Here is a 24619-nt window from a genome sequence, read left to right on the forward strand (position 1 = left end):
TAGGACAGAGTAAGAGTCTAAGATCTTACCCATTAGGCCAGAGTAAGAGTTAAGACCTTAACCAGTAGGCCAGAGTAAGAGTCTAAGACCTTACCAATTAGGCCAGAGTAACAGTTAAGACCTTAACCATTAGTCAATAGTAATAGTTAGGACCTTAACCATTAGGCCAGAGTAAGAGTCTAGGACCTTAACCAGTAGGCCAGAGTAAGAGCAAAGACCTTAACCAGCAGGCCAGTGTAAGAGTCTAAGACCTTAACCATTAGGCCAGAGTAAGAGTTAAGACTTTAACCATTAGGCCAGAGTAAGAGTCTAAGACCTTAACCATTAGGTCAGAGTAAGAGTTAAGAACTTAGCCATTAGGCCAGAGTAAGAGTTAAGATCTTAACCATTAGGCAAGAGTAAGAGTCTGTCACCTTAACCATTAGACCAGAGTAAGAGTCTAAGACCTTAACCATTAGGTCAGAATAAGAGTTAGGAACTTAGCCATTAGTCCAGAGGAAGAGTTAAGAGCTTAACCATTAGTCCAGATTAAGAGTCTAAGACCTCAACCATTAGGCCAGAGTAAGAGTTAAAACCTTAACCATTAGGCCAGAGTAAGAGTTAAAACCTTAACCATTAGGCCAGAGTAAGAGTTAAGACTTTAACCAGTAGGCCAGAGTAAGAGTTAAGACCTTACGGATTAGGCCAGAGTAAGAGTCTAGACCTTAACCATTAGGCCAGAGTAAGAGTCTAAGACCTTAACCATTAGGTCAGAGTAAGAGTTAAGACCTTAACCATTAGGCCAGAGTAAGAGTCTAAGACCTCAACCATTAGGCCAGAGTAAGAGTTAAAACCTTAACCATTAGGCCAGAGTAAGAGTTAAGACTTTAACCAGTAGGCCAGAGTAAGAGTTAAGACCTTACCCATTATGCCAGAGTGAGAGTCTAAGACCTTAACCATTAGGCCAAAGTAAGAGTTAAGACCTTAACCATTAGGCAAGAGTAAGAGTCTTAGACCTTAACCATTAGGCCAGAGTAAGAGATAAGACCTTAACCATTAGGCCAGAGTAAGAGTCTAAGACTTTAACCGTTAGGCCAGAGTAAGAGTCTAAAACCTTAACCATTAGGCCAGAGTAAGAGTTAAAACCTTAACCATTAGGCCAGAGTAAGAGTTAAGGTCTTAACCAGTAGGCCCGAGTAAGAGTCTAAGACCTTAACCATTAGGCCACAGTAAGAGTTAAGACCTTAACCAGTAGGCCAGAGTAGGAGTCTAGACCTTAACCATTAGGCCAGAGTGAGAGTCAAGACCTTAGCCATTAGGCCAGAGTAAGAGTATAATACCTTAACCATTAGGCCAGAGTAAGAGTCTAAGACCTTAACCAGTAGGCCAGAGTAAGAGTCAAGACCTTAACCATTAGGCCAGAGTAAGAGTCTAATACCTTAACCATTAGGCCAGAGTAAGAGTTAGGACCTTAACCATTAGGCCAGAGCAAGAGTTAAAACCTTAACCATTAAGTCAGAGTAAGAATTAAGACCTTAACCAGTAGGCCAGAGTAAGAGTCTAAGACCTTAACCATTAGGCCAGAGTAAGAGTTAAGACCTTAACCATTAGGCAAGAGTAAACGTCTAAAACCTTAACCATTGGGCCAGAGTAAGAGTCTAAGACCTTAACCGTTAGGCCAGAGTAAGAGTCTAAGACCTTAACCATTAGGCCGGCGTAAGAGTTAAGAGCTTTAACATTAGGCCAGAGTAAGAGTCTAAGACCTTACCCATTAGGCCAGAGTAAGAGTTAAGACCTTACCCATTAGGCCAGAGTAAGAATTAAGACCTTAACCATTAGGCCAGAGTAAGAGTCTAAGACCTTAACCATTAGGACAGAGTAAGAGTTAAGACCTTAACCATTAGTCAATAGTAAGAGTTAAGACCTTCACCATTAGGCCAAAGTAAGAGTTAAGACCTTAACCATTAGGCCAGAGTAAGAGTTAAGACCTTAACCATTAGGCAAGAGTAAGAGTCTAAGACCTTAACCATTAGGCCATAGTAAGAGTTAAGACCTTACGGATTAGGCCAGAGTAAGAGTCTAGACCTTAACTATTAGGCCAGAGTAAGAGTCTAAGACCTTAACCATTAGGACAGAGTAAGAGTCTAAGATCTTACCCATTAGGCCAGAGTAAGCGTTAAGACCTTAACCAGTAGGCCAGAGTAAGAGTCTAAGACCTTACCAATTAGGCCAGAGTAAGAGTTAAGACCTTAACTATTAGTCAATAGTAATAGTTAGGACCTTAACCATTAGGCCAGAGTAAGAGTCTAGGACCTTAACCAGTAGGCCAGAGTAAGAGCAAAGACCTTAACCAGCAGGCCAGTGTAAGAGTCTAAGACCTTAACCATTAGGCCAGAGTAAGAGTCTAAGACTTTAAGCATTAGGCCAGAGTAAGAGTCTAAAACCTTAACCATTAGGCCAGAGCAAGAGTTAAAACCGTAACCATTAAGTCAGAGTAAGAATTAAGACCTTAACCAGTAGGCCAGAGAAAGAGTCTAAGACCTTAACCATTAGGCCACAGTAAGAGTCTAAGACCTTAACCATTAGGCCAGAGTAAGAGTTAAGACCTTAACCATTAGGCCAAAGTAAGAGTCTAAGACCTTAACCATTTGGCCAGAGTAAGAGTTAAGACCTTAACCATTAGGCCAGAGTAAGAGTCTAAGACCTTACCCATTAGGCCAGAGTAAGAATTAAGACCTTAACCATTAGGCCAGAGTAAGAGTCTAAGACCTTAACCATAAGGACAGAGTAAGAGTGAAGACCTTAACCATTAGTCAATAGTAAGAGTTAAGACCTTAACCATTAGGCCAAAGTAAGAGTTAAGACCTTAACCATTAGGCCAGAGTAAGAGTTAAGACCTTAACCATTAGGCAAGAGTAAGAGTCTAACACCTTAACCATTAGGCCAGAGTAAGAGTTAAGACCTTACGGATTAGGCCAGAGTAAGAGTCTAGACCTTAACCATTAGGCCAGAGTAAGAGTCTAAGACCTTAACTATTAGGACAGAGTAAGAGTCTAAGATCTTACCCATTATGCCAGAGTAAGAGTTAAGACCTTAACCATTAGTCAATAGTAATAGTTAGGACCTTAACCATTAGGCCAGAGAAAGAGTCTAGGACCTTAACCAGTAGGCCAGAGTAAGAGCAAAGACCTTAACCAGCAGGCCAGTGTAAGAGTCTAAGACCTTAACCATTAGGCCAGAGTAAGAGTTAAGACTTTAAACATTAGGCCAGAGTAAGAGTCTAAGACCTTAACCATTAGGTCAGAGTAAGAGATAAGACCTTAACCATTAGGCCAAGATAAGAGTCTAAGACTTTAACCGTTAGGCCAGAGTAAGAGTCTAAAACCTTAACCATTACGCCAGAGTAAGAGTTAAAACCTTAACCATTAGGCCAGAGTAAGAGTTAAGATCTTAACCAGTAGGCCAGAGTAAGAGTCTAAGACCTTACCCATTAGGCCAGAGAAAGAGTTAAGACCTTAACCAGTAGGCCAGAGTAAGAGTCTAAGACCTTAACCATTAGGCCAGAGTAAGAGTTAAGACCTTAACCATTAGTCAATAGTAAGAGTTAAGAACTTAACCATGAGGCCAAAGTAAGAGTCTAAGACCTTAACCATTTGGCCAGAGTAAGAGGTAATACCTTAACCATTAGGCCAGAGTAAGAGTTAAAACCTATACCATTAGGCCAGAGTAAGATTTAGGACCTTAACCAGTAGGCCAGAGTAAGAGTCTAAGACCTTAACCATTAGGACAGAGTAAGAGTCTAAGATCTTACCCATTAGGCCAGAGTAAGACTTAAGACCTTAACCAGTAGGCCAGAGTAAGAGTCTAAGACCTTACCCATTAGGCCAGAGTAACAGTTAAGAACTTAACCATTAGTCAATAGTAAGAGTTAGGACCTTAACCATTAGGCCAGAGTAAGAGTCTAGGACCTTAACCAGTAGGCCAGAGTAAGAGCAAAGACATTAACCAGTAGGCCAGTGTAAGAGTCTAAGACCTTAACCATTAGGCCAGAGTAAGAGTTAAGACCTTAACCATTAGGCCAGAGTAAGAGTCTAAGACTTTAACCATTAGGCCAGAGTAAGAGTCTAAAACCTTAACCATTAGGCCAGAGTAAGAGTTAAGACCTTAACCATTAGGCCAGAGTAAGAGTCTAAGACCTTAACCATTAGGCCATAGTAAGAGTTAAGACCTTACGGATTAGGCCAGAGTAAGAGTCTAGACCTTAACCATTAGGCCAGAGTAAGAGTCTAAGACCTTAACCATTAGGACAGAGTAAGAGTCTAAGATCTTACCCATTAGGCCAGAGTAAGAGTTAAGACCTTAACCAGTAGGCCAGAGTAAGAGTCTAAGACCTTACCCATTAGGCCAGAGTAAGAGTTAATACCTTAACCATTAGGCGAGAGTAAGAGTCTGAGACCTTAACCATTAGGTCAGACTAAGAGTTAAAAACTTAATCATTAGTCCAGAGGAAGAGTTAAGACCTTAACCATTAGTCCAGAATAAGAGTCTACACCTTAACCATTAGGCCAGAGTAAGAGTTTAAGACCTTAACCATTAGGCCAGAGTAAGAGTTAAGACCTTAACCATTAGGCAAGAGTAAGAGTCTAAGACCTTAACCGTTAGGCCATAGTAAGAGTTAAGACCTTACGGATTAGGCCAGAGTAAGAGTCTAGACCTTAACCATTAGGCCAGAGTAAGAGTCTAAGACCTTAACCATTAGGACAGAGTAAGAGTCTAAGACCCTACCCATTAGGCCAGAGTAAGAGATAAGACCTTAACCAGTAGGCCAGAGTAAGAGTCTAAGACCTTACCCATTAGGCCAGAGTTAGAGTTAAGACCTTAACCATTAGTCAATAGTAAGAGTTTGGACCTTAACCATTAGGCCAGAATAAGAATCTGAGACCTTAACCATTAGGCCAGAGTAAGAGTCTAAGACCTTAACCATTAGGTCAGAGTAAGAGTTAAGAACTTAGCCATTAGTCCAGAGGAAGAGTTAAGACCTTAACCGTTAGTCCAGAATAAGATTCAAGACCTTAACCATTAGGCCAGAGTAAGAGTCTAAGACCTTAACCATAAGGTCAGAGTAAGAGTTAAGACCTTAACCATAAGGCAAGAGTAAGAGTCTAAGACCTCAACCATTAGGCCAGAGTAAGAGTTAAGACCTTAACCAGTAGGCCAGAGTAAGAGTTAAGACCTTAACCATTATGCCAGAGTGAGAGTCTAAGACCTTAACCATTAGTCCAGAGTAAGAGTTAATACCTTAACCATTAGGCGAGAGTAAGAGTCTGAGACCTTAACCATTAGGTCAGACTAAGAGTTAAAAACTTAACCATTAGTCCAGAGGAAGAGTTAAGACCTTAACCATTAGTCCAGAATAAGAGTCTACACCTTAACCATTAGGCCAGAGTAAGAGTCTAAGACCTTAACCATTAGGCCAGAGTAAGAGTTAAGACCTTAACCATTAGGCAAGAGTAAGAGTCTAAGACCTTAACCGTTAGGCCATAGTAAGAGTTAAGACCTTACGGATTAGGCCAGAGTAAGAGTCTAGACCTTAACCATTAGGCCAGAGTAAGAGTCTAAGACCTTAACCATTAGGACAGAGTAAGAGTCTAAGACCTTACCCATTAGGCCAGAGCAAGAGATAAGACCTTAACCAGTAGGCCAGAGTAAGAGTCTAAGACCTTACCCATTAGGCCAGAGTAAGAGTTAAGACCTTAACCATTAGTCAATAGTAAGAGTTTGGACCTTAACCATTAGGCCAGAATAAGAATCTGAGACCTTAACCATTAGGCCAGAGTAAGAGTCTAAGACCTTAACGATTAGGTCAGAGTAAGAGTTAAGAACTTAGCCATTAGTCCAGAGGAAGAGTTAAGACCTTAACCGTTAGTCCAGAATAAGATTCAAGACCTTAACCATTAGGCCAGAGTAAGAGTCTAAGACCTTAACCATAAGGTCAGAGTAAGAGTTAAGACCTTAACCATAAGGCAAGAGTAAGAGTCTAAGACCTCAACCATTAGGCCAGAGTAAGAGTTAAGACCTTAACCAGTAGGCCAGAGTAAGAGTTAAGACCTTAACCATTATGCCAGAGTGAGAGTCTAAGACCTTAACCATTAGTCCAGAGTAAGAGTTAAGACCTTAACCATTAGGCCAGAGTAAGAGTTAAGACCTTAACCAGTAGGCCAGAGTAAGAGTCTAAGACCTTACCCATTAGGCCAGAGTAAGAGTTAAGACCTTAACCATTAGGCCAGAGTAAGAGTTAAGACCTTAACCATTAGGCAAGAGTAAGAGTCTTAGACCTTAATCATTAGGCCATAGTAAGAGGTAAAACCTTAAGCACTAGGTCAGAGTAAGAGTCTAGACCTTAACCAGTAGGCCAGTTTAAGAGTCAAGACCCTAACCATTAGGCCAGAGTAAGACTTAAGACCCTAACCATTAGGCCAGAGTAAGACTTAAGACCTTAAACATTGGTCCAGAGTAAGAGTCTACGACCTTAACCATTAGGCCAGAGTAAGAGTTAAGACCTTAACCATTAGGACAGAGTAAGAGTCTAAGATCTTACCCATTAGGCCAGAGTAAGAGTTAAGACCTTAACCAGTAGGCCAGAGTAAGAGTCTAAGACCTTACCCATTAGGCCAGAGTAAGAGTTAGTACCTTAACCATTAGGCGAGAGTAAGAGTCTGAGACCTTAACCATTAGGTCAGAGTAAGAGTCTAAGACTTTAACCGTTTGGCCAGAGTTAGAGTCTAAAACCTTAACCATTAGGCCAGAGTAAGAGTTAAAACCTTAACCATTAGGCCAGAGTAAGAGTTAAGGTCTTAACCAGTAGGCCAGAGTAAGAGTCTAAGACCTTCACCATTAGGCCAGAGTAAGAGTTAAGACCTTAACCAGTAGGCCAGAGTAGGAGTCTAGACCTTAACCATTTGGCCAGAGTGAGAGTCAAGACCTTAGCCATTAGGCCAGAGTAAGAGTATAACCCCTTAACCATTAGGCCAGAGTAAGAGTCTAAGACCTTAACCATTAGGCCAGAGTAAGACTCAAGACCTTAACCATTAGGCCAGAGTAAGAGTCCAATACCTTAACCATTAGGCCTAAGGAAGAGTTAAGACCTTAACCATTAGGCCAGAGTAAGAGTCTAAAACCTTAACCATTAGGCCAGAGTAAGAGTCTAAGACCTTACCCATTAGGCCAGAGTAAGAGTTAAGACCTTAACAAGTAGGCCAGAGTAAGAGTCTAAGACCTTAACCATTAGGCCATAGTAAGAGTTAAGACCTTACGGATTAGGCCAGAGTAAGAGTCTAGACCTTAACCATTAGGCCAGAGTAAGAGTCTAAGACCTTAACCATTAGGACAGAGTAAGAGTCTAAGATCTTACCCATTAGGCCAGAGTAAGACTTAAGACCTTAACCAGTAGGCCAGAGTAAGAGTCTAAGACCTTACCCATTAGGCCAGAGTAACAGTTAAGAACTTAACATTAGTCAATAGTAAGAGTTAGGACCTTAACCATTAGGCCAGAGTAAGAGTCTAGGACCTTAACCAGTAGGCCAGAGTAAGAGCAAAGACATTAACCAGTAAGCCAGTGTAAGAGTCTAAGACCTTAACCATTAGGCCAGAGTAAGAGTTAAGACCTTAACCAGTAGGCAAGAGTAAGAGTCTGAGACCTTAACCATTAGGTCAGACTAAGAGTTAAGAACTTAGCCATTAGTCCAGAGGAAGAATTAAGACCTTAACCATTAGTCCAGAATAAGAGTCTATACCTTAACCATTAGGCCAGAGTAAGAGTCTAAGACCTTAACCATTAGGCCAGTGTAATAGTCTAAGACCTTACCCATTAGGCCAGAGTAAGAGTTAAGACCTTAACCATAAGGTCAGAGTAAGAGTTAAGACCTTAACCATTAGGCAAGAGTAAGAGTCTAAGACCTCAACCATTAGGCCAGAGTAAGAGTTAAAACTTTAACCATTAGGCCAGAGTTAGAGTTAAGACCTTAACCAGTAGGCCAGAGTAAGAGTCTAAGACCTTAACCAGTAGGCCAGAGTAAGAGTTAAGACCTTAACCAGTAGGCCAGAGTAAGAGTTTAAGACCTTAACCATTAGGCCAGAGTAAGAGTTAAAACCTTAACCATTAGACCAGAGTAAGAGTTAAGACCTTAACCAGTAGGCCAGAGTAAGAGTATAAGACCTTAACCATTAGGTCAGACTAAGAGTTAAGAACTTAGCCATTAGTCCAGAGGAAGAGTTAAGACCGTAACCATTAGTCCAGAATAAGAGTCTAGACCTTAACCATTAGGCCAGAGTAAGAGTCTAAGACCTCAACCTTTAGGCCAGAGGAAGAGTTAAAACTTTAACCATTAGGCCAGAGTAAGAGTTAAGACCTTAATCATAAGGCCAGAGTAAGAGTCTAGACCTTAACCATTAGACCAGAGTAAGAGTCAAGACCTTAACCATTAGGCCAGAGTAAGAGTCTAATACCTTAACCATTAGGCCAGAGTAACAGTTAAGACCTTAACCAGTAGGCCAGAGTAAGAGTTAAGACCTTAACCATTAGGCCAGTGTAAGAGTCTAAGACCTCAACCATTTGGACAGAGTAAGAGTTAAAACATTAACCATTAGGCCAGAGTAAGAGTTAAGCCTTTAACCAGTAGGCCAGAGTAAGAGTCTAAGAGCTTAACCATTAGGCCAGAGTAAGAGTTATGATCTTAACCAGTAGGCCAGAGTAAGATTTAAGACCTTAACCATTAGGCCAGAGTAAGAGTCTAAGACCTTAACCATTAGTCCTGAGTAAGAGTTAAGACCTTAACCATTAGGCCAGAGTAAGAGTCCAAGACCTTAACCAGTAGGCCAGAGTAAGAGTTAAGACCTTAACCATTATGCCAGAGTGAGAGTCTAAGACCTTAACCATTAGTCCAGAGTAAGAGTTAAGACCTTAACCATTAGACCAGAGTAAGAGTTAAGACCTTAACCAGTAGGCCAGAGTAAGAGTCTAAGACCTTACCCATTAGGCAAGAGTAAGAGTCTTAGACCTTAATCATTAAGCCATAGTAAGAGTTAAAGCCTTAAGCACTAGGTCAGAGTAAGAGTCTAGACCTTTAACATTAGGCCAGAGTACGAGTCTAAGACCTTAACCAGTAGGCCAGAGTAAGAGTCTGAGACCTTAACCATTAGGCCAGAGCAAGAGTTAAGACCCTAACCATTAGGCCAGAGTAAGACTTAAGACCTTAAACATTGGGCCAGAGTAAGAGTCTAAGATCTTAACCATTAGGCCAGAGTAAGAGTTAAGACCTTAAGTATTAGGCCAGAGTAAGAGTATAGACCTTAACCATTAGACCAGAGTAAGAGTCAAGACCTTAACCATTAGGCCAGAGTAAGAGTTAAGACCTTAACCAGTAGGCCAGAGTAAGAGTCTAAGACCTTACCCATTAGGCCAGAGTAAGAGTTAAGACCTTAACCATTAGGCCAGAGTAAGAGTTAAGACCTTAACCATTAGGCAAGAGTAAGAGTCTTAGACCTTAACCATTAGGTCAGAATAAGAGTTAGGAACTTAGCCATTAGTCCAGAGGAAGAGTTAAGAGCTTAACCATTAGTCCAGATTAAGAGTCTAAGACCTCAACCATTAGGCCAGAGTAAGAGTTAAAACCTTAACCATTAGGCCAGAGTAAGAGTTAAAACCTTAACCATTAGGCCAGAGTAAGAGTTAAGACTTTAACCAGTAGGCCAGAGTAAGAGTTAAGACCTTACGGATTAGGCCAGAGTAAGAGTCTAGACCTTAACCATTAGGCCAGAGTAAGAGTCTAAGACCTTAACCATTAGGTCAGAGTAAGAGTTAAGACCTTAACCATTAGGCCAGAGTAAGAGTCTAAGACCTCAACCATTAGGCCAGAGTAAGAGTTAAAACCTTAACCATTAGGCCAGAGTAAGAGTTAAGACTTTAACCAGTAGGCCAGAGTAAGAGTTAAGACCTTACCCATTATGCCAGAGTGAGAGTCTAAGACCTTAACCATTAGGCCAAAGTAAGAGTTAAGACCTTAACCATTAGGCAAGAGTAAGAGTCTTAGACCTTAACCATTAGGCCAGAGTAAGAGATAAGACCTTAACCATTAGGCCAGAGTAAGAGTCTAAGACTTTAACCGTTAGGCCAGAGTAAGAGTCTAAAACCTTAACCATTAGGCCAGAGTAAGAGTTAAAACCTTAACCATTAGGCCAGAGTAAGAGTTAAGGTCTTAACCAGTAGGCCCGAGTAAGAGTCTAAGACCTTAACCATTAGGCCACAGTAAGAGTTAAGACCTTAACCAGTAGGCCAGAGTAGGAGTCTAGACCTTAACCATTAGGCCAGAGTGAGAGTCAAGACCTTAGCCATTAGGCCAGAGTAAGAGTATAATACCTTAACCATTAGGCCAGAGTAAGAGTCTAAGACCTTAACCATTAGGCCAGAGTAAGAGTCAAGACCTTAACCATTAGGCCAGAGTAAGAGTCTAATACCTTAACCATTAGGCCAGAGTAAGAGTTAGGACCTTAACCATTAGGCCAGAGCAAGAGTTAAAACCTTAACCATTAAGTCAGAGTAAGAATTAAGACCTTAACCAGTAGGCCAGAGTAAGAGTCTAAGACCTTAACCATTAGGCCAGAGTAAGAGTTAAGACCTTAACCATTAGGCAAGAGTAAACGTCTAAAACCTTAACCATTGGGCCAGAGTAAGAGTCTAAGACCTTAACCGTTAGGCCAGAGTAAGAGTCTAAGACCTTAACCATTAGGCCGGCGTAAGAGTTAAGAGCTTTAACATTAGGCCAGAGTAAGAGTCTAAGACCTTACCCATTAGGCCAGAGTAAGAGTTAAGACCTTACCCATTAGGCCAGAGTAAGAATTAAGACCTTAACCATTAGGCCAGAGTAAGAGTCTAAGACCTTAACCATTAGGACAGAGTAAGAGTTAAGACCTTAACCATTAGTCAATAGTAAGAGTTAAGACCTTCACCATTAGGCCAAAGTAAGAGTTAAGACCTTAACCATTAGGCCAGAGTAAGAGTTAAGACCTTAACCATTAGGCAAGAGTAAGAGTCTAAGACCTTAACCATTAGGCCATAGTAAGAGTTAAGACCTTACGGATTAGGCCAGAGTAAGAGTCTAGACCTTAACTATTAGGCCAGAGTAAGAGTCTAAGACCTTAACCATTAGGACAGAGTAAGAGTCTAAGATCTTACCCATTAGGCCAGAGTAAGCGTTAAGACCTTAACCAGTAGGCCAGAGTAAGAGTCTAAGACCTTACCAATTAGGCCAGAGTAAGAGTTAAGACCTTAACTATTAGTCAATAGTAATAGTTAGGACCTTAACCATTAGGCCAGAGTAAGAGTCTAGGACCTTAACCAGTAGGCCAGAGTAAGAGCAAAGACCTTAACCAGCAGGCCAGTGTAAGAGTCTAAGACCTTAACCATTAGGCCAGAGTAAGAGTCTAAGACTTTAAGCATTAGGCCAGAGTAAGAGTCTAAAACCTTAACCATTAGGCCAGAGCAAGAGTTAAAACCGTAACCATTAAGTCAGAGTAAGAATTAAGACCTTAACCAGTAGGCCAGAGAAAGAGTCTAAGACCTTAACCATTAGGCCACAGTAAGAGTCTAAGACCTTAACCATTAGGCCAGAGTAAGAGTTAAGACCTTAACCATTAGGCCAAAGTAAGAGTCTAAGACCTTAACCATTTGGCCAGAGTAAGAGTTAAGACCTTAACCATTAGGCCAGAGTAAGAGTCTAAGACCTTACCCATTAGGCCAGAGTAAGAATTAAGACCTTAACCATTAGGCCAGAGTAAGAGTCTAAGACCTTAACCATAAGGACAGAGTAAGAGTGAAGACCTTAACCATTAGTCAATAGTAAGAGTTAAGACCTTAACCATTAGGCCAAAGTAAGAGTTAAGACCTTAACCATTAGGCCAGAGTAAGAGTTAAGACCTTAACCATTAGGCAAGAGTAAGAGTCTAACACCTTAACCATTAGGCCAGAGTAAGAGTTAAGACCTTACGGATTAGGCCAGAGTAAGAGTCTAGACCTTAACCATTAGGCCAGAGTAAGAGTCTAAGACCTTAACTATTAGGACAGAGTAAGAGTCTAAGATCTTACCCATTATGCCAGAGTAAGAGTTAAGACCTTAACCATTAGTCAATAGTAATAGTTAGGACCTTAACCATTAGGCCAGAGAAAGAGTCTAGGACCTTAACCAGTAGGCCAGAGTAAGAGCAAAGACCTTAACCAGCAGGCCAGTGTAAGAGTCTAAGACCTTAACCATTAGGCCAGAGTAAGAGTTAAGACTTTAAACATTAGGCCAGAGTAAGAGTCTAAGACCTTAACCATTAGGTCAGAGTAAGAGTTAAGAACTTAGCCATTAGGCCAGAGTAAGAGTTTAGACCTTAACCATTTGACCGGAGTAAGAGTCAAGACCTTAACCACTAGGCGAGAGTAAGAGATAAGACCTTAACCATTAGGCCAAGATAAGAGTCTAAGACTTTAACCGTTAGGCCAGAGTAAGAGTCTAAAACCTTAACCATTACGCCAGAGTAAGAGTTAAAACCTTAACCATTAGGCCAGAGTAAGAGTTAAGATCTTAACCAGTAGGCCAGAGTAAGAGTCTAAGACCTTACCCATTAGGCCAGAGAAAGAGTTAAGACCTTAACCAGTAGGCCAGAGTAAGAGTCTAAGACCTTAACCATTAGGCCAGAGTAAGAGTTAAGACCTTAACCATTAGTCAATAGTAAGAGTTAAGAACTTAACCATGAGGCCAAAGTAAGAGTCTAAGACCTTAACCATTTGGCCAGAGTAAGAGGTAATACCTTAACCATTAGGCCAGAGAAGAGTTAAAACCTATACCATTAGGCCAGAGTAAGATTTAGGACCTTAACCAGTAGGCCAGAGTAAGAGTCTAAGACCTTAACCATTAGGACAGAGTAAGAGTCTAAGATCTTACCCATTAGGCCAGAGTAAGACTTAAGACCTTAACCAGTAGGCCAGAGTAAGAGTCTAAGACCTTACCCATTAGGCCAGAGTAACAGTTAAGAACTTAACCATTAGTCAATAGTAAGAGTTAGGACCTTAACCATTAGGCCAGAGTAAGAGTCTAGGACCTTAACCAGTAGGCCAGAGTAAGAGCAAAGACATTAACCAGTAGGCCAGTGTAAGAGTCTAAGACCTTAACCATTAGGCCAGAGTAAGAGTTAAGACCTTAACCATTAGGCCAGAGTAAGAGTCTAAGACTTTAACCATTAGGCCAGAGTAAGAGTCTAAAACCTTAACCATTAGGCCAGAGTAAGAGTTAAGACCTTAACCATTAGGCCAGAGTAAGAGTCTAAGACCTTAACCATTAGGCCATAGTAAGAGTTAAGACCTTACGGATTAGGCCAGAGTAAGAGTCTAGACCTTAACCATTAGGCCAGAGTAAGAGTCTAAGACCTTAACCATTAGGACAGAGTAAGAGTCTAAGATCTTACCCATTAGGCCAGAGTAAGAGTTAAGACCTTAACCAGTAGGCCAGAGTAAGAGTCTAAGACCTTACCCATTAGGCCAGAGTAAGAGTTAATACCTTAACCATTAGGCGAGAGTAAGAGTCTGAGACCTTAACCATTAGGTCAGACTAAGAGTTAAAAACTTAATCATTAGTCCAGAGGAAGAGTTAAGACCTTAACCATTAGTCCAGAATAAGAGTCTACACCTTAACCATTAGGCCAGAGTAAGAGTTTAAGACCTTAACCATTAGGCCAGAGTAAGAGTTAAGACCTTAACCATTAGGCAAGAGTAAGAGTCTAAGACCTTAACCGTTAGGCCATAGTAAGAGTTAAGACCTTACGGATTAGGCCAGAGTAAGAGTCTAGACCTTAACCATTAGGCCAGAGTAAGAGTCTAAGACCTTAACCATTAGGACAGAGTAAGAGTCTAAGACCCTACCCATTAGGCCAGAGTAAGAGATAAGACCTTAACCAGTAGGCCAGAGTAAGAGTCTAAGACCTTACCCATTAGGCCAGAGTTAGAGTTAAGACCTTAACCATTAGTCAATAGTAAGAGTTTGGACCTTAACCATTAGGCCAGAATAAGAATCTGAGACCTTAACCATTAGGCCAGAGTAAGAGTCTAAGACCTTAACCATTAGGTCAGAGTAAGAGTTAAGAACTTAGCCATTAGTCCAGAGGAAGAGTTAAGACCTTAACCGTTAGTCCAGAATAAGATTCAAGACCTTAACCATTAGGCCAGAGTAAGAGTCTAAGACCTTAACCATAAGGTCAGAGTAAGAGTTAAGACCGTAACCATAAGGCAAGAGTAAGAGTCTAAGACCTCAACCATTAGGCCAGAGTAAGAGTTAAGACCTTAACCAGTAGGCCAGAGTAAGAGTTAAGACCTTAACCATTATGCCAGAGTGAGAGTCTAAGACCTTAACCATTAGTCCAGAGTAAGAGTTAATACCTTAACCATTAGGCGAGAGTAAGAGTCTGAGACCTTAACCATTAGGTCAGACTAAGAGTTAAAAACTTAACCATTAGTCCAGAGGAAGAGTTAAGACCTTAACCATTAGTCCAGAATAAGAGTCTACACCTTAACCATTAGGCCAGAGTAAGAGTCTAAGACCTTAACCATTAGGCCAGAGTAAGAGTTAAGACCTTAACCATTAGGCAAGAGTAAGAGTCTAAGACCTTAACCGTTAGGCCATAGTAAGAGTTAAGACCTTACGGATTAGGCCAGAGTAAGAGTCTAGACCTTAACCATTAGGCCAGAGTAAGAGTCTAAGACCTTAACCATTAGGACAGAGTAAGAGTCTAAGACCTTACCCATTAGGCCAGAGCAAGAGATAAGACCTTAACCAGTAGGCCAGAGTAAGAGTCTAAGACCTTACCCATTAGGCCAGAGTAAGAGTTAAGACCTTAACCATTAGTCAATAGTAAGAGTTTGGACCTTAACCATTAGGCCAGAATAAGAATCTGAGACCTTAACCATTAGGCCAGAGTAAGAGTCTAAGACCTTAACGATTAGGTCAGAGTAAGAGTTAAGAACTTAGCCATTAGTCCAGAGGAAGAGTTAAGACCTTAACCGTTAGTCCAGAATAAGATTCAAGACCTTAACCATTAGGCCAGAGTAAGAGTCTAAGACCTTAACCATAAGGTCAGAGTAAGAGTTAAGACCTTAACCATAAGGCAAGAGTAAGAGTCTAAGACCTCAACCATTAGGCCAGAGTAAGAGTTAAGACCTTAACCAGTAGGCCAGAGTAAGAGTTAAGACCTTAACCATTATGCCAGAGTGAGAGTCTAAGACCTTAACCATTAGTCCAGAGTAAGAGTTAAGACCTTAACCATTAGGCCAGAGTAAGAGTTAAGACCTTAACCAGTAGGCCAGAGTAAGAGTCTAAGACCTTACCCATTAGGCCAGAGTAAGAGTTAAGACCTTAACCATTAGGCCAGAGTAAGAGTTAAGACCTTAACCATTAGGCAAGAGTAAGAGTCTTAGACCTTAATCATTAGGCCATAGTAAGAGGTAAAACCTTAAGCACTAGGTCAGAGTAAGAGTCTAGACCTTAACCAGTAGGCCAGTTTAAGAGTCAAGACCCTAACCATTAGGCCAGAGTAAGACTTAAGACCCTAACCATTAGGCCAGAGTAAGACTTAAGACCTTAAACATTGGTCCAGAGTAAGAGTCTACGACCTTAACCATTAGGCCAGAGTAAGAGTTAAGACCTTAACCATTAGGACAGAGTAAGAGTCTAAGATCTTACCCATTAGGCCAGAGTAAGAGTTAAGACCTTAACCAGTAGGCCAGAGTAAGAGTCTAAGACCTTACCCATTAGGCCAGAGTAAGAGTTAGTACCTTAACCATTAGGCGAGAGTAAGAGTCTGAGACCTTAACCATTAGGTCAGAGTAAGAGTCTAAGACTTTAACCGTTTGGCCAGAGTTAGAGTCTAAAACCTTAACCATTAGGCCAGAGTAAGAGTTAAAACCTTAACCATTAGGCCAGAGTAAGAGTTAAGGTCTTAACCAGTAGGCCAGAGTAAGAGTCTAAGACCTTCACCATTAGGCCAGAGTAAGAGTTAAGACCTTAACCAGTAGGCCAGAGTAGGAGTCTAGACCTTAACCATTTGGCCAGAGTGAGAGTCAAGACCTTAGCCATTAGGCCAGAGTAAGAGTATAACCCCTTAACCATTAGGCCAGAGTAAGAGTCTAAGACCTTAACCATTAGGCCAGAGTAAGACTCAAGACCTTAACCATTAGGCCAGAGTAAGAGTCCAATACCTTAACCATTAGGCCTAAGGAAGAGTTAAGACCTTAACCATTAGGCCAGAGTAAGAGTCTAAAACCTTAACCATTAGGCCAGAGTAAGAGTCTAAGACCTTACCCATTAGGCCAGAGTAAGAGTTAAGACCTTAACCAGTAGGCCAGAGTAAGAGTCTAAGACCTTAACCATTAGGCCATAGTAAGAGTTAAGACCTTACGGATTAGGCCAGAGTAAGAGTCTAGACCTTAACCATTAGGCCAGAGTAAGAGTCTAAGACCTTAACCATTAGGACAGAGTAAGAGTCTAAGATCTTACCCATTAGGCCAGAGTAAGACTTAAGACCTTAACCAGTAGGCCAGAGTAAGAGTCTAAGACCTTACCCATTAGGCCAGAGTAACAGTTAAGAACTTAACCATTAGTCAATAGTAAGAGTTAGGACCTTAACCATTAGGCCAGAGTAAGAGTCTAGGACCTTAACCAGTAGGCCAGAGTAAGAGCAAAGACATTAACCAGTAAGCCAGTGTAAGAGTCTAAGACCTTAACCATTAGGCCAGAGTAAGAGTTAAGACCTTAACCAGTAGGCAAGAGTAAGAGTCTGAGACCTTAACCATTAGGTCAGACTAAGAGTTAAGAACTTAGCCATTAGTCCAGAGGAAGAATTAAGACCTTAACCATTAGTCCAGAATAAGAGTCTATACCTTAACCATTAGGCCAGAGTAAGAGTCTAAGACCTTAACCATTAGGCCAGTGTAATAGTCTAAGACCTTACCCATTAGGCCAGAGTAAGAGTTAAGACCTTAACCATAAGGTCAGAGTAAGAGTTAAGACCTTAACCATTAGGCAAGAGTAAGAGTCTAAGACCTCAACCATTAGGCCAGAGTAAGAGTTAAAACTTTAACCATTAGGCCAGAGTTAGAGTTAAGACCTTAACCAGTAGGCCAGAGTAAGAGTCTAAGACCTTAACCAGTAGGCCAGAGTAAGAGTTAAGACCTTAACCAGTAGGCCAGAGTAAGAGTTTAAGACCTTAACCATTAGGCCAGAGTAAGAGTTAAAACCTTAACCATTAGACCAGAGTAAGAGTTAAGACCTTAACCAGTAGGCCAGAGTAAGAGTATAAGACCTTAACCATTAGGTCAGACTAAGAGTTAAGAACTTAGCCATTAGTCCAGAGGAAGAGTTAAGACCGTAACCATTAGTCCAGAATAAGAGTCTAGACCTTAACCATTAGGCCAGAGTAAGAGTCTAAGACCTCAACCTTTAGGCCAGAGGAAGAGTTAAAACTTTAACCATTAGGCCAGAGTAAGAGTTAAGACCTTAATCATAAGGCCAGAGTAAGAGTCTAGACCTTAACCATTAGACCAGAGTAAGAGTCAAGACCTTAACCATTAGGCCAGAGTAAGAGTCTAATACCTTAACCATTAGGCCAGAGTAACAGTTAAGACCTTAACCAGTAGGCCAGAGTAAGAGTTAAGACCTTAACCATTAGGCCAGTGTAAGAGTCTAAGACCTCAACCATTTGGACAGAGTAAGAGTTAAAACATTAACCATTAGGCCAGAGTAAGAGTTAAGCCTTTAACCAGTAGGCCAGAGTAAGAGTCTAAGAGCTTAACCATTAGGCCAGAGTAAGAGTTATGATCTTAACCAGTAGGCCAGAGTAAGATTTAAGACCTTAACCATTAGGCCAGAGTAAGAGTCTAAGACCTTAACCATTAGTCCTGAGTAAGAGTTAAGACCTTAACCATTAGGCCAGAGTAAGAGTCCAAGACCTTAACCAGTAGGCCAGAGTAAGAGTTAAGACCTTAACCATTATGCCAGAGTGAGAGTCTAAGACCTTAACCATTAGTCCAGAGTAAGAGTTAAGACCTTAACCATTAGACCAGAGTAAGAGTTAAGACCTTAACCAGTAGGCCAGAGTAAGAGTCTAAGACCTTACCCATTAGGCAAGAGTAAGAGTCTTAGACCTTAATCATTAAGCCATAGTAAGAGTTAAAGCCTTAAGCACTAGGTCAGAGTAAGAGTCTAGACCTTTAACATTAGGCCAGAGTACGAGTCTAAGACCTTAACCAGTAGGCCAGAGTAAGAGTCTGAGACCTTAACCATTAGGCCAGAGCAAGAGTTAAGACCCTAACCATTAGGCCAGAGTAAGACTTAAGACCTTAAACATTGGGCCAGAGTAAGAGTCTAAGATCTTAACCATTAGGCCAGAGTAAGAGTTAAGACCTTAAGTATTAGGCCAGAGTAAGAGTATAGACCTTAACCATTAGACCAGAGTAAGAGTCAAGACCTTACCCATTAGCGAGAGTAAGAGTTAAGACCTTAACCATTAGGCCAGAGTAAGAGTCTAAGACCTTAACCATTAGGCCAGAGTAAGAGTTAAGACCTTAACCATTAGTCAATAGTAAGAGTTAAGACCTTAACCATGAGGCCAAAGTAAGAGTCTAAGACCTTAACCATTTGGCCAGAGTAAGAGGTAAGACCTTAACCATTATGCCAGAGTAAGAGTTAAAACCTTAACCATTAGGCCAGAGTAAGAGTTAAAACCTATACCATTAGGCCAGAGTAAGATTTAAGACCTTAACCAGTAGGCCAGAGTAAGAGTCTAAGACCTTAACCATTAGGACAGAGTAAGAGTCTAAGATCTTACCCATTAGGCCAGAGTAAGACTTAAGACCTTAACCAGTAGGCCAGAGTAAGAGTCTAAGACCTTACCCATTAGGCCAGAGTAACAGTTAAGAACTTAACCATTAGTCAATAGTAAGAGTTAGGACCTTAACCATTAGGCCAGAGTAAGAGTCTAGGACCTTAACCAGTAGGCCAGAGTAAGAGCAAAGACATTAACCAGTAGGCCAGTGTAAGAGTCTAAGACCTTAACCATTAGGCCAGAGTAAGAGTTAAGACCTTAACCATTAGGCCAGAGTAAGAGTTAAGACCTTAACCATTAGGCACGAGTAAGAGTCTGAGACCTTAACCATTAGGTCAGACTAAGAGTTAAGAACTTAGCCATTAGTCCAGAGGAAGAGTTAAGACCTTAACTGTAGGAGAGTGGCATCGACTGCATAGTTGCCCCCAACTTTTTGCTGATGTTTTGACTGTTTTTATGACTTTAGGCAGGCTGTGGCCCTGCTATCCAGGACCCCAGCCTATCTGCTTCCTCTGGTAAACTAAGTGAGTACCCTAGGTACCAACCAATTGGATGCTGGGCATGCCCTGCCAGTCCCTTGTAGATGGTACCCTAGGTACCCAGGGCATGGGTCCCCCAGTAGGCCTACCAGGGCTGCAGCACTTATTGTGCCACCCTGGGACAGCCACCCAAACTGACACCACCAGGCCACTACTGTAGCCTGGGTAAGGTGGTGCTAGCACCCCTTACAGGGATGTAGGTACCCTATGTCCCATACCATTACAACACATATACTCTCATAGGTCACCCCTATGGCAGGCCCTGGTAATCCTACAGGGCTGGGTGCTGAGGTATGTGTGAGGGGGGACCCCTACGTGAGTAGGACCTCTCTGCAACCTTTGTAAAATCGTTACTGGGTTGTTTGTAGTGTAGCCATACCATATACTCTTAACCGCATTATAAGTTATTGTGTCATCGCTGTAACTTGGGAATGGCTACACAGAACCATATCGTGTTTGGTGTCAAACATGAAGGAATCATACCCCCAGTCCAGCCATGGGCATGGGGGCACGATTCCCCCTTGCTAGGAGGGTGATATGGGAAAAGCGGTAGAATTTAGACACCAATTTAAAAGTGCACATGTACCACAAAATGGCTACTGTCCGCCACCTACACGACTCTGGCTGACTGTTGCTGGGGAAAACCCCAGCCTCGCCATCTGGACAATAGGGCTCCTGTGGCAGGGAGGTGCCAGCACCTCCCCAGACAGGATATGTGGATTGGAACAGGGTGGGTGCACCAAATGTCCTTTCAGAGTTGCACGTAGGCAGCTGCAGAGCCCCAATTCTGCATACACCGCCTGGAACCGGTTCAGGGGCATCCTGCCCCTCGCCCAGGCGGGAAACACACAAAGGGGAGTGGGTGTAGCCACCCTTTCCCGCCTCTACTCTGATTGGTAGGCTCTATTTTGGACCATCCCCTAATCTTGGGGATATATGGGAATAACTGTGCCCTAGAGCCTTAGATTCGTACAGGACTTCACAGAACTGACCTTCGACGAGCTGCTGCCCAGCTGACTGAAGAAATCTCCCTTGGGATAAAGGAGTTATCCCCCTGCTTGGCAGGCACCTAAAAGACTGCAAGATACCCGGTTGGAACTTCGCTGCTCTCACGAACTTCGACACCTTCCATCAACCTTGAGGTGGGTCTCCAGTGCATCCCAGAGTCCTGTGAGCGTGCCCAGCAAGTCTGAGCACCGTGGACCACATGGGTGCCGAGATCCCTGCATACCCCGAGACCCCGGCCACCTCTTGCATAGCACACGACCCCGACCAGTGGGGAAGTTGTGCTTTGGCCCATTTCTGAGCCAACCTTCAAGCAGCATCCGTGCCAAAGCTCAGCCCCCTAGTCCACTCTGGTGGCCCGTGGGAGCCCTTTTACGCACTCCATTTTGCTGCCCTCCGCGGTCCCTTGTCTCTCGACTTGTGGGCCCTGACGGAGGAAAACCTATCTTTCCAAGAGTTCCCCTGGTTGCTCCAGGCCTGCTCTACGCTCCCTGCAAAGGAGAGTACCCTCAGACCTCGTGGGTCTGCACCAGCAGCTGCTTTGTTCATCTTGCCTGGGTTGCGGTTGCCAATGCTTAGTGGATCCAATCGGGACACTAACACCGCAGCGACCCTCAATCGACGTGGGACAGTCGCCCTCCAGAAGCTGGCCTTCCTTGAAGCCTCCCGGAGCCCGTGACTGCAGAGCCCAGCTGTACCTTCTACACCTGAAGCACCCGACATCCACGAGCTCCTTCCTGTGAGCTCCCTGGTCACTGTGCTGTGACCCAGACTCTGTCCCCTCTGCTTTCAGGTTCACCTTTATCTTCTCTTCAACTTTAAACTTCACGACTTCAACGACGCTCTCAGCTAGCAGCAGTTTGGACTACTTTTCCATAGAAAATCAGCCCGCGACCCGACACCAGAATCGACCTATGCACCCGGCTTCCCTGGGGCAGGTAACAGTGGTACTTCAGTACTTCCGTGGTGGTGGGCTCTCCAAAGCCTTAAGTCTCAAGCCTTAACTTTGTACTGTTGTTAGAAGTGTCCTTAAACCTTAATTATTCAACCGCGACATTCTCCATAGGCTAACATTGCGATCCCGATAGCAACTTCTCGCACTGCACACGCCTCCCGTGGGTCCCCTTCTGTTGTAAATTAAGGCAGAATGTGATTAAGCATTTACTGAAAACATTAGTGTTTCCCTTTTATCGTGTTTTCCTCATTATGTTGGCCGAAGTCCGGACTCCATTTTGTATTGACATGCTGCCACGTGTTCACCACGAGGAGAGTCCGACCTCTGTGTTAGTTGCTCTTGTAATCTGCCTAGCAACAGTTATAAATAGCTCTCTCTTGTCTGTCTGGCGCATGCCCAGACTTGACCACATCTGTTATAATTAGCTTCGCTTGACCATGTGTTTTCGCGGGCCCAAGGAGTGTGTTAGCTCCGCCCATGTATTGATTTGGTATCGAGAATGACCCTAAATGGTAATGTTCTTCAACTCTGTGGTATCCACCCACTCATGAGCCCCTCTGTTGTGTATAAAAGGGGACAATGTACGCAAGTTCTGTGTGCTACTCCTTGCAATACTGAAGAGTGTTGTGTGGATTGTAGGACCACCCTTAAGGGTTAATAAACGTTGTTTTTGTACTTTGCAGTTTCCGTGCCAACTTCCTTATAGATTTCGTTACAGAAGAGCGAACCCTTGTCTCTTGCGGGCCTAGCTGGGGCTTGTATTCATCAATTGGCGCCCGTCACGTGGGGCTCATCGGCGACTCGGATGCCCGAAGGACTGGTCGCGACGAAGGTGAGGAGTTTGGCCGGGGACGTGATCACTGCCAGCGGCGTCTTAGCCTTGGCATCCCGAGGTTTTTCTTCCTTCCCTTCCGAGCTGACCATCTGGGTGGCGCCGGTCATCGACTGAGACCTCTTCTGTCGGTCCTGCCGTGAGAGCCGTTTGGGCGATTGTGGAGCTTGGCAGTTGGAACCTGGACTCTTGATTGGTAAGAACCGTTGTACGGTACTTGCTCCGAGTTTTGAAGCCTGGTCTGGCTATTTGAGTTTGATTGATGGTGACTAGTCATATTTTGAATTTGTCTTTGTGAAAATATATGCGTTGCAACACATATAGGCAGGTAATGTGGAGAAATTTCTCCGGAGCTGTGTAAACTTTGAACGGCGCAACGATTAAGTGCCATTTTTCTTGATAATACTGCATATTTTGCATTATTCCTAGCATGCCTGCTTTTAGCGCACTTCGTAAGTGGTGCTGCTGTCTTGGGAACCGGTTGAACCTCGAGGAATCTGCTCCAGCTCCCCCAGAGGGGACTCCTAATAGGGATATGTACGTGAAGCATGGTCTTTCTTCCATAATGTACAGCACGTTGTGGAGGAAATATACTAGGAAGGATCCTGAGTTGCGATGGCCTTTGTATGGATCGTTTGATATACGTAAGATTGAGTATGTGGAACAGTGTATGTGTAAGCGACGTGCTCGTCAGGATATGTTTGAGTGTGTGCGATTATGGGTGAAGGAAGTGCGTGAGCGAGAGAAACGTGAGAAAGCGCTGTTTGATAAGGAGCAACGAAAGAATGATCATATGCGAGCGCAGGAAGCGAAGTGTCGGGAGGACAAAGAGCAAACGGACAGACAAGAGAAAGAGCGTAGGCTACAAGTTTCGGGTCAATATGTTGTTCGTCAGCCGCTTTATCCTGTCCTTAATAATCCTGATGACGATTTTTATTTACTAGATCGCTCTCCGCCCCCTTATGTTGGCGCATCTGCTCCACGGCCGCAAGATTCTGGCCCGGCTCCGGGTAAGGTCGACACACGGTCCATGTTATCGGCCGAGTATATGGCTGAGCTTCGGAAACTTTCCCTTCGTGCACTTAAGGGCAAGATGTCTATGGATGAGTTGTTCTATGCTTGGGGGTCGTGGCAAGATAGAGAGAGGGTGTATTTTCTGTCTCATTTTTCAGAAGAAGTAATTGCTGCTTTCCGAAAATATTCTAGTGTCCTTGAGCCTGCCGACGTGTCTTCGGATGCCGGAGCATTACGTAATGGTGTTTTTTCTCCCCCTAAGGCTTCTGAGGCGGCTCGGCGGCTGTTCGCTTTGCGGGACGAAGTGCTGGCCCTTAGAGAGAAAGCACGTCAACAAACGGAGGAGGAGAAGCAGTCGGATTCGTCTGCAGCAGGGGGCCACCCATCCGCCTCCCAGTCAGATAAGGATGACATAGTGCATGCTAAACCAATGCGAGAGGCGGCGCCTTTGTATGTTCCTCCTAAGGGAGCAGGGACTAGCTCGGATGTTAACTCCGCCGATGCAAGGGGATATTTTGTATATAATTGGGTTTATACTCCATGGCATAGGGCCGATGTTATGGCATTAAAGAATGCGCTGCCCGACCCCCGCAAGAATCCAGCGGCCTTCTATGAAGAAGTCGAGGGGGCCTTGAATTCTTGCATTATGACCTTAGCGGATATAGACCTATTCTTTGGCCTTATCCTACCGCCGGATACGTGGCGCTCTGTTCGGAAGGTAGATGATGCGGTTGCCTTCAAGGCCCGGTGGTCTGACCTTGAGGATGAGGATAGGGAACGGAAGCCCGCACAGAAACCCCCCCCAGAATATTTTAGATCTCCCTGCGGCTATTGTGGCTAAGTTGAAGACGATTATTCCCCCTAAAAAGATTGACTGGAACATGTAAACAGAAAGTTGACGAGTCAGTCGCGGACTTCTTTACGCGCTTTGAGGAGACGTTTCATGATTTTAGTGGCCAGTCGCTTACTGACGACACGGGCCGCCACCTTTTCGCGGACAAATATGTGGCTAATCTGCTGCCGGCAGTTGCGGCCCGGTTAAAAGCGAGTGAGAGTTCTTGGTCCTCCGCGACACCGACGGCCCTTCTGACCATTGCCCAGTATTATGAGCGTCAGGAGCACGAGGCGAAGGGCCAGGAGGAGAAGAAATCGAAAGATCTTAAAACCAAAGTGATGTTAGCACAAGTATATGGCCCGCCCCGCCGGGGTAATAATAGTAGGGGAAGGGGCGGATCTTATGGTCCCCCTTCGGGCCGATCGGATTTGAATAGGAACCAGTGTGCGTATTGCAAGCAGTTGGGCCATTGGGCCAGGGATTGCCCAGCGTTGCGTGCTTCGCGTCAGGGGCACACTCCGGGTGGCCCGAGAGGTAGAGGGGGTTTCTCGAAC

Source organism: Triturus cristatus, chromosome 12, assembly GCF_964204655.1.
Source record: "Triturus cristatus chromosome 12, aTriCri1.1, whole genome shotgun sequence".
In the NCBI taxonomy this organism is placed as follows: domain Eukaryota; kingdom Metazoa; phylum Chordata; class Amphibia; order Caudata; family Salamandridae; genus Triturus; species Triturus cristatus.